Genomic DNA, 15419 nt, shown 5'->3' on the forward strand with positions numbered 1-15419 from the left:
GCCGTCAGCCTGGAAAACCCAATTTGATATGGGCACTGTAACTCAGTTGTTTTATATATATATATATATATACATACATATATACACACATTATGTTCGATAATAAATTCACATCTTATTGTGCATATATATGAAACAGGCTAAGTAAATGAATTTTCCTTTCAGAAGTGTGTTCGTGTCTTCTTGCATTCGACTTGATCAGACCTGAAAGAACACGTTTCCAGCCTAACAATACAAAGACCGGTTGGATATGAAAAACTACAACATGACAGAATAATGGAAATATTCTTTGCCTGGCATTGCGAGGCACGAACGACGAACGTGATTGGCTAGCTGTCAGGCTAAGTCTGCACATTAACGAGATCTTGTTGCATTCTTTACTCAGAGGGTAGTCAGGGTATGGAATGCTTTGCCTGCAACGGTAGTAGATTCGCCAACTTTAAGTGCATTTAAGTCGTCATTGGGCAGGCAAATGCGCATACATGGAATAGAGTAGGTGGGATGGGCTTCAGATTAGTATGACAGTGTGGCGCAACATCGAGGGCCGAAGGGCCTGCACTGCGCTGTAATGTTTTATGTTCTCTGTTCTATGTAGAGTGCTTCAGTATCTCAGAAGTTGCGAATAGTCTTGAACATCGTGCAATCATGACTTAACACACCACTTCTGACCTTATGATGGCGGGAAGGTCATTGAAGAAGCAGCTGAAGATTGTTGGGTCTGGGGCATTACCCTGATGAACTTCTGCAGCAATCGCCTGGAGCTAAATGCATTGACATCCAACAATGACAGTCATTTTCCTATGTGCCGGCATATGACGAACTAGCAGAGCGTTTGCCCCCGGTGCACATTCATCCCAGTTTTTTTCCCTGTCAGTGTTTGATGCCACAACCCATCGAACACTGTCTTGGTGTCAAGTTCTGTCACTCTTCCGTTACCAATGGAATTCAGCAGCTTTGTGCATGTTTGAAGCAACGCTAAAATTAGGTAAGGAGCTCAATGGTTCTGGGGGATCCATGTCGGGCATCATTATGCAGATGATCTCTGAGCAGGTTCTGTTTGGTAACACTGCTGATGACAACTTTCATTACTTTACTGATGAGTGAGAGAGGGCTTAATGGATGTTAACTGACTTGGATGTATTTATCCAGATCTTGTTTCTATACAGGATATAATTGTGCAATGTTCCACACAGTTGGGCAGATGCCTGCGCTGTAACTGTACTGAAACAGATTGATTCAGGGAGTAGCGGGTTCTGGAGCTTCGTTCTGTTCTATAGCCGGAATGTTGCAAACGCCCATCGCTTCTGAATTGTCCAGTGCCGCCAAACATTTCCAATATCACTGGATATGAAAGTATTAAGAATTCTTCAGACTTATATTTACATTGATTTATTGCATTCTTCCATCGTTGGGGACAGAGACACTTGTGGAGCCAGCTCCTGTGGTGAGTTATTTAATTGATTCCCACCATGATAAACTGGATATATCACGGGATCAGAGCTTAGACGTGATCCGTTGATTGTGACATCAGTTAACATTGTTTATCACTTCCTGCTTCTGCTGTCTGGCACGTGGTTTTGTCGAAGTAAATTTGCAACCACATCATTCGTCAATGCATCTAATTTTACCTGCCAGCACTGATCGTTTTGGCACACATTTTCCAACTTGTAAAATATCTAACTTTGCTGGTTCTAAACTTTTTGTTTTCTCGCTAATCTATTCGGATGTCAATACGTGACATTTTTCACCTGAGTCTCTGTTTCTTCCAGCAGTGTTCTTTGAAGCGGTACTTCATCAAATATCTTCTAGAAAACTAAGTATAATACAAGTAATGGTTCTCCTTTACGCCCAAAAAAACGTTACGAACTAGCAATTAGAAGACACATGATTTTCCTTTTGTAAACCATGTCGACTACGACTGATTAATTTGAACTGGAGTATCCCACTGAAACATTTTAAACATGTTTCCTCTAAAATAAGCTAATGTAACTGAGATGAGTGTTGTTTTTTACTTTTCTTGTCCTCTGTAGTCTATTTGCAATCTGGTCATCTAAAGTGACCTCCCCTGAATGTATTAAGTTTTAAAAATTCAATCTAAGTAATTCAATACTCACCACATCGTGAGAGCACTGTACAAAAGCCCGTCAGAACTCGGGTTCTTGTCAGACTGAAGCTTCAATGGTGCTGCCTTTACCGTGGCTGCTACCCTGGTTGTTTCGTCCCTCTACTAAAGAGTATAGGCTATTGTTGAAGTCACTGGGATTGTGAGTTTAGGGATTCATCTATGTTCGTAAATCAATACATTTTATTTCTTGACTGAACAGAATGCGAATGCATCAACAGGGTTCACATACGACCATTACCTTGCTGCTCAAATTGCTGATGGCACTTTTGACCTTCTGAACTTCTGTCCACGATTCGTATGTATATTTCCGATCTTGGTGCAAACTGAGGATGACAATAGCATTACACATCGAATAATCTATATGTCAGACTACAGTCAGTGCAGTCTTAGAACAGTACTGATCATTCAGCTCCCGATGTTGTGCTGGCATTTTATCTCACTCAAACATCAGATTGACCAACACAGCCTTTATTGTATTATTTTCCATGTGCCTATCGAAGAGTCACTTGAATGTATGTAATATGCATGACTCTACTACCATTCCAGGAAGTGTATGTGACGCACCCACCAATCTCTGTGTAAAGAAACGACATCTGACATCTCCCCTCAACCTTCCTCCAATTACCATTGCACTATGCCCCGTGTTGGAGACATTTCCACGTTGGGAAAATGTCTCTGGCTACACATTCTATCTCTGCCTCTCAGCATCCTGTACTCCTCCTTCAAGTCACCTCTCATCCTACTTTACTCCAATGAGAAAAACCCTCACTCCCTTTACCTTTCTTCATATAACATGCCCTCCTGTCCAGGCAGCATCCTAGTAAATCTCCTCTGCACCCTCTCTAAAGTTTACACATTTTTTCGATAACGACACAAACAGAACTGAAAGTGATATTCCAAGTGTCGTCTAATGAGCTCTCTGCAGACCAGCAGAATAACCTCGCACCTCTTAAACTCAATTCGCCTGCTGATGATAGCCAACATACCTTATGCATTCTAAACTAATCTATCAACTTGGGTGACAACATTGAGGTCTCTATGGACACGGACTCTGAGATTTCTCTGCTCCTCCATACTGCCAAGGATCCTTTATTAAACCTTGTAATCTGCATTCAAATTCGACCTTCCAAACTGAATGATTTTGCACATTTCCTGGTTGAATTCCATCTGCCACTTCTCAGCCAGGATCGGCATCCCAGAATCATCAAATCCCTATTGTGCGGATCAGTGTTGGCCCAACAAGTCCAAACGATCCTCTGAAGAGTAACCCAACCATACCCATTTCTCTACATTTAACCCCTGACTAATGCACGCAAGTTACATATCCCTGAACACTTGAGCATTTAGCATGGCGAATTCACATTAACTGCAAATCTTTGGATTGTGTGAGGAAATCGGAGCGTCCGGTGGAAACCCACACAGACATAGGGAGAACGTGCAAAGTCCACGCAGACAATCGCCGAGGCTGGAATCGATCTCAGTGCTAATCACTGAGCCACCGTGATGCCCTGGTGGTAGGGGACATCCTCTGAATGTCCCATTGCAACCGACAACAGCCCTCCACAATATACACAACTCCAACAACCTTCGTGTCATTAGCAATCCTGTTAATCCACCCTTCCAATTGCTCGTCCAAATCATTTATAAAAATCAAAGAGAGTAGAGATCCCATAATCTATCCCTGAACACCACCGATCACCGAGCTCCCGGCTGAATAGTTTATATGTATCACCACATGCTGTCTTCTATTGGCCAAACAATTAATTACCCAGACTTCCAGATTTCCCCAGACCTCACGCCTCCTGATTTTCTGAAGGAGCCGACCCTGGGGAATCTTTTCAAATGCATTGCTGAAATCCATGTAAACCACATCCATTGCTCTATCTTCATCAACGTATTTTCTTACATCCACAAACAATTCACTAAGCTTTCGGAGTTTTGCGCTGCCACTCACAAGTCCGTGTTAACTATGATTTCCTCATTAGTCATAAATCCTGTCTCTCAGAATCCTCTCAAATAATTTGCCCACAACTGACGTAAGACTTACTGGTGTTTAATTCCCAGGATTTTCCCTATCCCTTTACTTGTACAAGGGAATAACATTTGTTACCCTTCAATCATCTGGAATTACTCCAGTAGACAGTACAGACGTACAGATCATCTCAAATGGCACAACAATTTATTTCCTCACTTCCTGTCATAACTTCGGCTATATCCTCTCTGGCCCAGGAAACTCAACTGTCGTGACGTTTTTCAAAATTTTCATCCCATCTTTTTTCCTAACAGGAGCCTGTGTCACGCTATCCTTCCAAAAGACACGATCCCTCTCAGGAATCAACACTGAAGCAAAGTATTTTGTCCGGACGTCCCCTTCCTCCTCTGACTACGGCTCAATAACTTTCCACGATCCTTGATCGGCCATAACATCATTCCGAGCTGAACATGTGTTGCTGGAAAAGCGCAGTAGGCCAGGCAGCATCCAAGGAGCAGGGGAATCGACGTTTCGGGCATGAGCCCTTCTCTCCTGAAGAAGTGCTCATTCTCGAAATGTCGATTTTCCTGCCCCTTGGATACTGCCTGACCTGCTGCGCTTTTCCAGCAACACATTTTCAGCTCTGATCTCCAGCATCTGCAGTCCTTACTTTCTCCTCATAACATCATTCCGGCCATCCTCTATTCCTCATAGAAATGTGGAACACTTTGGCGCTTTCCTTCATCCTACCTGTCAATTTTTTTCCATGCCCCCCCTTGTAGCTGTCCAGATTCCATTCGTCAGTTCCTTTCTGGCTAACATTTAACCCGCTAAAGCTCTGTGGAATCCTTGATTCCTCAACTTTAAGTAAGCTTCCATTTTCCTCTTGATGATATGTTTCACAAACCTGATCACGCACGGTTCTTTCAACCTACCATTCCGGCCTTGCCTCAGTGGGTCAACCATGTTCAGCACTATGAGCAACTGCTTCCTAAACAACCTCTCAACTTCTGTCGTGCATTTCCCTGAGAACATATGTCCCCAATGCAGACGGACAGTTTCTGTCTAATAGCATTGTCATCCTCGATACCACCTGCTCCTAACCCTCTTCAGGAGTACAGGAAATGTCATGGAATTAGAATCAATATCTCTGTAATACTCTTCCATCGAGAGGTCTGACACCTGGTATGTTTCGTTGCCAATCACCAAATCCGAAATGGCCTCCACTCCAGTCAGTCTAACTGCATATTGCATCTGTATCCGCTGTTATTGACCTCCATCGAGTCCCATGGTTTATCACTGAAGACGGGCAAGGATTCTGCACCTTTTAACTTTATTACATTTTTTAACTTTGTTTTTTTTGGGTTAGATTCTGCTCTGAAGTACTTTTCTACCAAAGATAGTGATGTTAATGGTGACGTTACACACATTTCGCTGTACTCCTCTATCACTGCGCTCAGGTACACGTGATAACACAACCAAAACATAATTATTTTTAATGCAAAAAAAATCAGAAATAAGTCGGGAGAGAAATTCATGAAATAATAAAATCAGTAAACGATGAAACATTCGGCATGTCCTCCAACCATTGGGCAATAAGCACGTTTTCGTATCAGCACGGTGGCTCAGTGGTAAGTACTGCTGACTCACAGTGCCAGGGACCTGGGCAACTGTTTGTGTGGAATTTGCACATTCTTGCCGTGCCTGTGTGGGTTTCCTCGGGTGCTCCGGTTTCCTCCCACAGTCCAAAGATGTGCAGGTTAGGTGAATTGACCATTCTACATTGTACGTATTTTTAGGTGGATTAGTCAAGGGTAAATGTAGGAGAACGGGTCTGGGTGGGTTGCTCTTCGGAGGATCGAAGTGGACTTGTTGGGCCTAAGGGCCTGTTTCCACTCTGTAGCGAATCTAATGACATCTAATATATTCCAGTTGTAGTGCGAAAGATTTTTGGAGACGTACAGCACATAAATAGACCCTTCAGTCCACCTCATCCATGTCGTCCAGATATCATAAGCTAATCACACCCCATTTTGCCTGCAATTGGCCCATATCCAACTGAACCCTTCTTATTCATGTACCCATCCAGATGCCTTTTAAATGATGTAATTTTGCCTACATCTACCACTTCCTCTGATTTAGAGATGCTGGTGTTGAATTGGGGTGCATACAGTTAAAAATCGCACAACACCTGATTATAGTCCAACAGGTTTAATTGGAAATACTAGATTTCGGAGCGCCACTCTTTCATCAGGTGGTGAAGGAGTGGAGCTCCGAAAGCTAGTGCTTCCAATTCAACCTGTTGGACTATAACATCGTGTTGTGTGATTTTTAACTTTGTACTTCCTCTTGCAACTCATTCTTGGCACAAACCACCCTTTGTATGAAAGAACTGTCCCTTCCAATTTTTTTCCTCTCTCACCGTCAACCATTGTCTTCTAATTCTGATCTCCCCCGCCATGGGTAAATAAAAACCTTGTCTATTTATCCAATCCATACATTTCATAACTTTTCAAACTTCTATGGGGTCACCCTTCAGGCACCAATACTACAGAAAAAGCAGCCGCTGCCTATTCAACCTATCTCTGCAGCTCAAATCCTCCAACGTTGGCAAAATCTTTGTAAGTCTTTTCTGTACCCTTTCAGGTTTTGCCATATCCTTCCGCTAGGAAGGAGGCTAAAATTACACACAATATTCAAAATATATGGATTTCCTTTGTCTTCCCCGTACCTATGATATTCATACAGGAAACTAATTGACAGACGTAACAAATCTGAACGTTTGTGTAAGGCGGCGATTGTTGCCCATTCATAGTTTCTCGTGATAGGGTGGTGATGAGCTTCAGTCTTAAACAATAAGTCTTATTACAGTAAGACCTATTATGTTAAGCTTCAATCTACAATTTGAAAGGGATAGGGTACAAATGATAGGGACAATATTTCAGTTGAATAAAGGGAACTATGGAGCTATGAGGGAGGAGCTGGCCAAAGTTCAATGGTGCAATACCTCAACAGGGATGACAGTGGAGGAATAATGGCAGATATTTCTAGGTATAATGCAGGAGATGCAGAATCAGTTCATTCCAAAAAGGAAGTAAGATCCTATGAGGAGGCGGGGTGGCCGTGGCTGACGAGGGATGTTAAGAAACATATCAAGTCAAAAGAGAAAAATAGAGCATAGCAAAGATAAGTGGGAAAACGGAGTACTGGGAAGCTTTTGAAGAACAACAGAGGATTACCAAGAACGAAATACGCAGAGAAAAAAAATGAGGTACGAAGGTAAACTGGTCAAACATATAAAAGAGGATAGTAACAGCTTTTTTAGGTATGTAAAAGGGGAAAAATTGTTAAGACTAAAATTGAGCCCTTGAAGACAGAAACAGGGGAATATATTACGGGGAACAAAGAAATGGCAGAAGAGTTGAATTGGTACTTTGGATCTGCGTTCACTGAGGAAGACACAAGCAATCTCCCTGAGGTAACAGTGGCTGAAGGACCGGAACTGAAGGGAATTTATATGTGCCAGGAATTGGTGTTGGAGGGACTGTTGTCTGAAGGCTGATAAGTCCCCGGGGCCTGATGGTCTGCATCCCAGGGTACTGAAGGAGGGAGCTCTAGACATCGAGGATGGGTTGGTGATTATTTTCCAGAGTTCGACAGATTCAGAATCATTTCGTGCGGATTGGAGGGTGGCTAATGTTGTACCACTTTTTAAGAAAGGAGCGAGAGAGAAAGCAGGAAATTATAGACCAGTTAGTCAGACCTTCGTGGTGGGAAAGATGCTAGAGTCAATTATAAAGGATGGAATTACGACACATCTGGATAGCAGTAACAGGATAGGTCAGAGTCAGCATGGATTTATGAAGGGGAAATCATGCTTGACTAATCTTCTGGATTTTTTTGAGCATGTAAATCTGAAGATGGACAAGGGAGATCCAGCGGATGTAGTGTACCTGGACTTTCAGAAAGCCTTTGATAAAGTCCCACATAGGAGGTTAGTGAGCAAACTTAGGGCGAATGTTATTGGGGCAAAGTACTAACTTGGATTGATAATTGGTTGGCTGACAAAAAACAAAGAGTAGTGATAAGCAGATCCCTTTCGAATGTCAGGCGGTGACCAGTGGGGTACCGCAGGGAGCAGTGCTGTGACCGCAGCTTTTTACAATATATGTTAATGATATAGAAGATGGTATTAATAGTAACATTAGCAAAGTTGCTGATGATACAAAGCTGGGTGGGAAATGTGAGGAGGATGTTAGGAGATTACAGGGTGACCTGGAAAGGTTAGGACAGATGCATGGCAGATGCAGTTTAATGTGGATAAAAGTATGGTTTTCCACTTGGGTGGCAAGAACAGGAAGGCAGATTACTACCTAAATGGAGTCTAGTTAGGAAAAGGGGCAGTACAAAGAGATCTGGGTGTTCTTGTACACCAGTCAATGAAGGCAAGCATGCAGGTACAGCAGGTAGTGAAGGAAGATAATAACATGCTGGCCTTCATAACAAGAGGGATTGAGTATAGAAGCAAAGAGGTTCTTCTGCAGCTGTAAAGGACCCTGGTGAGACCGCACCTGGAATATTGTGTGCAGTTCTGGACTCCAAATTTGAGGAAAGACATTCTGGCTAATGAGGGAGTGCAGCGTAGGTTCACGAGGTCAATTCCTGGAATGGCGGGACTATCTTATGTTGAAAGATTGGAGCGACTGGGCTTGTATACCCTTGAGTTTAGAAGACTGAGAGGGGATCTGATTGAGACGTACAAGATTATTAAAGGATTGGAAACACTGGAGGCAGGAAACATGTTTCCGTTGATGGGTGAGTCCCGAACCAGAGGACACAGCTTAAAAATAAGGTGTAGCCCATTTAGGACAGAGATGAGGAGAAACTTCTTCACTCAGAGAGTGGTGGGAGTATGGAATGCTCTTCCCCAGAAGGCAGTGGAGGTCCAGTCTCTGGATTCGTTTAAGAAAGAGATGGATAGATCTCTCAAGGATATTGGAATCGAGGGTTATGGAGATAAGGCAGGAACAGGGTACTGATTGAGGATGATCAGCCATGATCATAATGAATGGTGGTGCAGGCTCGAAGGACAGAATGGCTTCCTCCTGCACCTATTGCCTATTGTCTTAAACTGTCCCGCTTCAGATTCTGTTCGCAGACACTTAGTTCATTTCGTACGAAAGATCAATACATTCACCAAATAGACTGCATGGTTTATTCATCCAGCCACTGTTCACCTCATGAGTCTTTTGAATGTCGCGGGTGTGCGTTCTTCATTTCAACGTGAATCAATTTAAACTGATATATCTCAATTGGGGTTACAAACGCAGAAATTTCTTTCGCCCTCTCTGATGAAGTTACCTGCCAGTACCCATGCATTACGTCTAACTTCGTGATGTAACTGAATTGTCTGACTTTCTTGATATATTCCTTTAATCTCGGAATTGGATGATACCGATTTTGTAACGGCGTTGACCTTCTGATAATCCATGCAGAATAGTTGAGTCCCGCCCTGTTTGGAAACCGAGACGATCAATGAACTCCACTGTCTCTGGTTTGGTTCGATGACTTCCTTGCCGGGCAAGACCTCCTCCTGAATCTCGACCTCTTTGGTTTTGAATGGATTAAACCAATAGGAATGTTGTTTTATTGATGCAGTATTCCCTGCGTCTACTTAGTTTGCAATAGCATTCGTCCACCTCATCTGATTCTTACATATGTTCTGATGCTGCAGTTGCAAATCTGTCGACTGCGTTCTACCCTCCTAAGACTTTTACGTCCCTAACATATCCCACTCCTCAGGGATAATTCATTTCTACTGTCCATTTAGAGGCACATCAACTGGATTTGATTCCTCACTCTGTGGTGCAGTACCGAACACATGTTTTTGTCCCGTTTCTTTCTCCCTAGTACAAAGCTTTTTTTTCAGCATGGTCACATGACATACTCGATACTTTTTTTCTATCTGGTATCTTTACTAGATGGTTCACCTGACTGAACTTCTTCCTACTTTGATATGGAGTACTAAATCTGGTTTTGAACGGATTTCCTATTGCATGTAACATTACTAACAAGTTATCCCTTCTGGAAAACGTCCGAGTGTCTATCACCTGCTTCATTCTACACTGTGACCTCTTTAGGTGCTGTTTAGCGAACTCACCTAAGCGATTTAATATCTCCCTTACCTCGAAAAAATAACTGAATTGTGAGATCTACGACTTTGGTCCTGTAAATCTATCTTTAGTTCATTTCAAAGGGCCTCTCACTTCATGACCGAATATTAACTCAAAGGGAGTGAACTGAATAGATTCGTTTCAGGCACCTCTCATGCCAAACAATGCGAATGGGATACCTTTATCCCAATCATTCGGGTAACCCTGACAGTGTGCTGTCAACATGATCTTCGGTGTCTGATGGCACCTTTCTCAATCTCCCTGGTACTCAGGATGTTACACACTGGACTTAAAGTGATGTATACCTAAGATATCCATAACCCCCTTAATTGACCTTGCAAGAAAATTTTACCAATGGTCCAACTGAATCTCACTGGGTAGCCAACACCCTGTGAAGAAAGCTCCTAACTCCTCTACTACTCTTATTGAATTGTTACTCCATAATGGAATTGCCTCCAGAAATCTGGTCGATTCCCACTTTTGGATGAGTAGTGGACCGACGCAATCAATTATAACCCACATGAAAAGTTCTTCTAATGTAGTAATTGGCAACAAAAGTGCTTTATTTTACGGCCTGATGTTTCACAACTATTTGGCATGTATGACACATTCGGCAAAAATAAACCCTATCCTTGTGCATTCCAGGAAAATAAAAACATTTTTGGATCAAAGCCTGAGTTTTCCGTACCTCGAAGTAACTTTCTACATGCAGAAAGAGCTTGCACCTCCTATCTGCATGTAGAAAGCAACACAACCTGGTGCGTTTCAGCACATTTTTCCTCGAAACAAACCTGCCGTAGTCTCCATTTCCGTCTTAGGATTCTATCTTTCAGATGATAATGCTCTGGAACATTCTCTGCCGCCTTTCCAGTGTGCACATTCACATGTACATATTTTATTGTATTGTCTTGCTTTTGCAAGTCTCTTCGTCTTTCAGGAATATACATCTCTGTTTGACCGTCTGCCTGATCAGGTTCTTCCTGCACATTATGTCAAACAGGGTATCCACTAACTGACACTCAACTCCTTCGGCTTTCTCTTTACTTTTTGCATCGTGCTCTGACGTATAATAGTGTGATCTGCTTAACACACAAGTGTGGAAATACCAGGGTATTTCCGTTTTAACTCATCAGTTTCATGGTCTTCCTTAGGCGGCACAGTGGCACAGTGGTTAGCACTGCTGCCTCACAGCACTAGAGACCTGGGTTCAATTCCTGCCTCAGGCGACTGACTGTGTGGAGTTTGCACGTTCTCCCCGTGTCTGCGTGGGGTTTCCTCCGGGTGCTCCGGTTTTCTCCCACAGTCCAAAGACGTGCAGGTTAGGTGAATTGGCCATGCTAAATTGCCCGTCGTGTTAGGTAAGGGGTAAATGTAGGGGTATGGGTGGGTTACGCTTCGGCGGGTCGGTGTGGACTTGTTGGGCCGAAGGGCATGTTTCCATGCTGTACTCTAATCTAATCTAATCTTCTCCACTCTACGGGGTGTCACTCCGAGCTTGGACCCTGCCAAATCATTCCGAAGGAACAAACTGAATTCATAGAACTTGAACACGTTCAATCACTCACTGTAAATTTCCCAGTCTTGAGTTGGCAATCCAACCTGATCTAACATCGGGGAAAGCTAAATTTCTTTCCATCTGTCCCACAAATTACCACACTCTCTGGTAACAGACCAGAAGAAGTGCATATTCGTTCATCGCTTCTGATACGTGACTCGTTTCATCCTGTATTGCTCAGAACTATAACCTGTTGTCCTTCTCGCCGTTTCTTTGTGAGTAATCGTTACACAGAGTTACATTCTTTAGAGAGATCAAGTAATAACTTTATACTTAGCTCCTACTGATCTGTGAACTGCACTCTCCTGCACCTGCTCAGCTGTTCTTGGGGTTTTGTTTATTACGTTCATCAATGCTACTGGCTTAGCTTCTTGTCCCACATCTTTTTCCACAGTGCCTTTCTTTAACGGCAGCACTATGACTGTACGTGACCAAATTTCTGGCAGTGAAAACGCCTGTTCCCAATACCGTTCCGAAACCACTGGCACTCCATTTTCTGTGTCTCACTCAATGTCGGTGAAAACACCTGAGGCCATTGACCTCTTTTCACCCTCTTGGAGTTTTTTTTTTTTATCCTGTGCGCTCGACTCACTGCTTCGTTGTGTCGGATCTCGCCTTCTCCCAACGTTTCTCCCTCACAGGACGAAATTCTGGCCTGAAATTTGTCTTATGAACCAACATGTACTCATCTGCTACTTCTGTGTCCCTTCTCACTTCTTGAACTTTCTGTTACTCCACGTGAAGTCTTACCATCTCTGCAAGTGAGTTTTTTAAGCTCCTCCAGTAGAATAATCTCTCTGGGTTCCTCAAGCGTCTTATCTATTTTCAAACCACATATCCATTGATCCAAATGACTATGTTGAATTCTTTCGAACTTAACATAATTTTGACCATGTTCCTTCTTTGTGTTTAGAAACTGCTGCCGCTAATATTCCCAAACCAATTCATAAACATTTAAAATAGCCTGTTTAACATCTTAATAATCACTTCACACCTCGTATGACAGTGTGGCAAATACCTCACTGGCTCTACCTACCAGTTTAAACTGAATAGGAAGTACCTGTAAATCCTCAGACCATTCCATCTGCCCTGCCCATTTTTCAAATGAAATAAAGAAGGTTTCAATGCCTTTCTCAGCAAAATCTAGAAGGGTTTTGGCACATTTATATATCACTACCTCATTTATACATTATATATTTATCATTTACAAAGCAAAGCAATCTCAAAACCAAGCAGCTTTCAGTTCTGTTGTGTATTCCTGTCTTCTTTTCTTCTTCGGGATTCTGCTTTACGGTTTAATGCTCGATAAAAGTACCTTTAAGAGAGAAATTCTCGGGCAGTCTTTTTACATTTTGGTGGCTTGCGAGTTCTCCTCTCAACTGTTCAATTTTACCTGACCTCATACTCCCAAAACACAGATTATGTCATTGGGTTTTAAGAATGTCAACGTACTAAACTCAAATTAGATTGTACTTTAGTGTTTATTGGGTATACCATAAACTGATTGGCCTAATTCAAATCTCCTTCTTTGTCTTTAGAAAACCAACTACCCACGCTAACCAACGAGTGGACCACATGTTACATCGTATGTTTTTCAGAACACTTAGTGCTGTCACTGCTAGTTTTAACTCTCGTAAAGGTATAATACACCCACATGTTCATAACACACTTTATGTTTTGGTCTTCCTTGTAATAATGTAATCCATTTTGCTCTTAATTTATTTTGAAAATTTGTTTGCTCAAGTCTTTGGTCAATGTTGTGCCAAGGGGTGCTTACGGGTTTTGTGGTAAGTATTGGAGACAGCATCGTTACGTTGGCATAATCCGTTGGGTTTTCGGATAGATCGTTGGTCTGTATTCTGTTCTCTTTTGCTTGTATTTTGTTCAGTATTCTTGTTAATAAATTTTGTTCATTTTGAACATAATTGGTTTGAACAGCTGCATCCCTCCTCGACTATCAGCATTACTTCTGCTTACAACAACCCGCAAAGATGGAGTCTGACTACTTCTTTAAGTGTTTTGAGGGTATCTGGCCTGGCACATAACACCGTATTGGGCTTACCTTCCATTGAATCAAATGTTGTTACAACATGATCTTTCTCTTCGAATCTTTGAGCCTTACACATATCATGGAATATTCGTTTCTCCATTTATTCATTCCATGGAATATTGTTTCCTGACCATGTACAATGATTTTAGATTTATCAAAGCGATGATTACTTACTCCATATGACGCCTGTTTCTGCACATGTCGGATCGCCCAGGATTACATTTTTATGCCTGACATACAGGCAGCGATTGAATTCGGGTAGACATCAACATCCTCTGAGAACACTATGATCAACTCTCAACAATTCACAAGTTGGTTCTGCTTTCCATGTAAAAAAGCTTGCTGAAAAGGTCATATGTTGAATGCTACCTGAATGATTCAAATTCTTGCCGTTGATCAAATTCTGTCCTCATGAAGGAATTTTGCAAATGTATTTGCTGATTATTGTGCTCGTTTGTCTTCATGTAGGTTTGTTGGTTCCTTTGTTTGTTTGGAATGCATGTGAAATAGGATTGCAAAAAATGCACTTAATCCTTTGAAACTATTAACTGAAATCACCATTTTATGAATTCTTTGAAGATCATTAATTGCATGATCAGACACGACAAAAGAAAATCGATAAACATTTTTTTTTTAACCAAACGATAATTCGAGGTAAGCACCAGAAGAATAGTATAGTACTAAGCTATTTGGCAGTGTATGTTATGAAGATGATACTCAGAGGCTGCAGAGTGACTTGAACACACTGCCTGAGTGAGAAACTAATTGGCAAATGTACCCATAATGTGGATAAATGTGAGGTCATCCACTTTGGCCCCAAATGTAGGAAGGCAGATTATTGTAAGAATGGTAACAGTTCAAGGAAAGGTGAGATGCAACGAGACCTGGGCATCATGGTGGAACGGTCGCTGATGGATAGTATGGAGGTACAGCAGGCAGTCAGGAAACCTAATGACATGCTGGCCTTCGTCGCAAGAATGGTTAGTATCGGAGCAAGGATGTCTTGCTGCACTTATATAGGGCCTTGGCGAGGCCACACTTTGAGTACTCCGTGTAGCTTTGAACTCTTTGGCTGAGAAATAGCGTTCTTGCTATTGAGGGCGTCCAGCAATGGTTCACCAGACTGATTCAGAGATGGCAAGATTTACATTTGAGGAAAGTCGAAGTATGTGAATATAGAAAGCAGCACAGCAGTTCAGGCAGCATCCAATGAGCAGGACTGTCGATGTTTCATAAGCCCTTCACCAGGCATAAGGAAGAGGTAGTGGGTGACACATAAATGCAGGCATAGCGTGGGGCTGCGTGGACGTTTGGTGGGGTGGCAATTGATAGATACAGGTAGGAAGTGTTTGGAAACGTTGCTGGGACGAATGGTTTGGATGGGTGAGAAGGGGGCTGGCAGCTTGGTCAAGTTAAAAGACCTTAATGACTTGGAAGGCTCGATTTGGGATGAAGTGGGGCAAATGGAAATGAGGAAACTGGTGAAATTGGCATTAATTCCGTGTGTTACAGGACCCAGGACGGAAGGTGAATTGTTCTTCTTC

The 15419-nt window shown here is 42.4% G+C and overlaps 1 pseudogene; it reads right to left on the minus strand.

Moving 5' to 3' along the window:
- The window catches only part of LOC148138146 (putative G protein-coupled receptor 139), a 55917-nt pseudogene extending 41942 nt beyond the window's left edge, over positions 1 to 13975 (minus strand).
- Between the last annotated feature and the right edge of the window lie 1444 nt (positions 13976 to 15419).

Source organism: Chiloscyllium plagiosum, unplaced genomic scaffold (genome assembly GCF_037043375.1).
Source record: "Chiloscyllium plagiosum isolate Xiang-an unplaced genomic scaffold, Cpla_swu_hap1 HiC_scaffold_41, whole genome shotgun sequence".
Lineage (NCBI taxonomy): Eukaryota > Metazoa > Chordata > Chondrichthyes > Orectolobiformes > Hemiscylliidae > Chiloscyllium > Chiloscyllium plagiosum.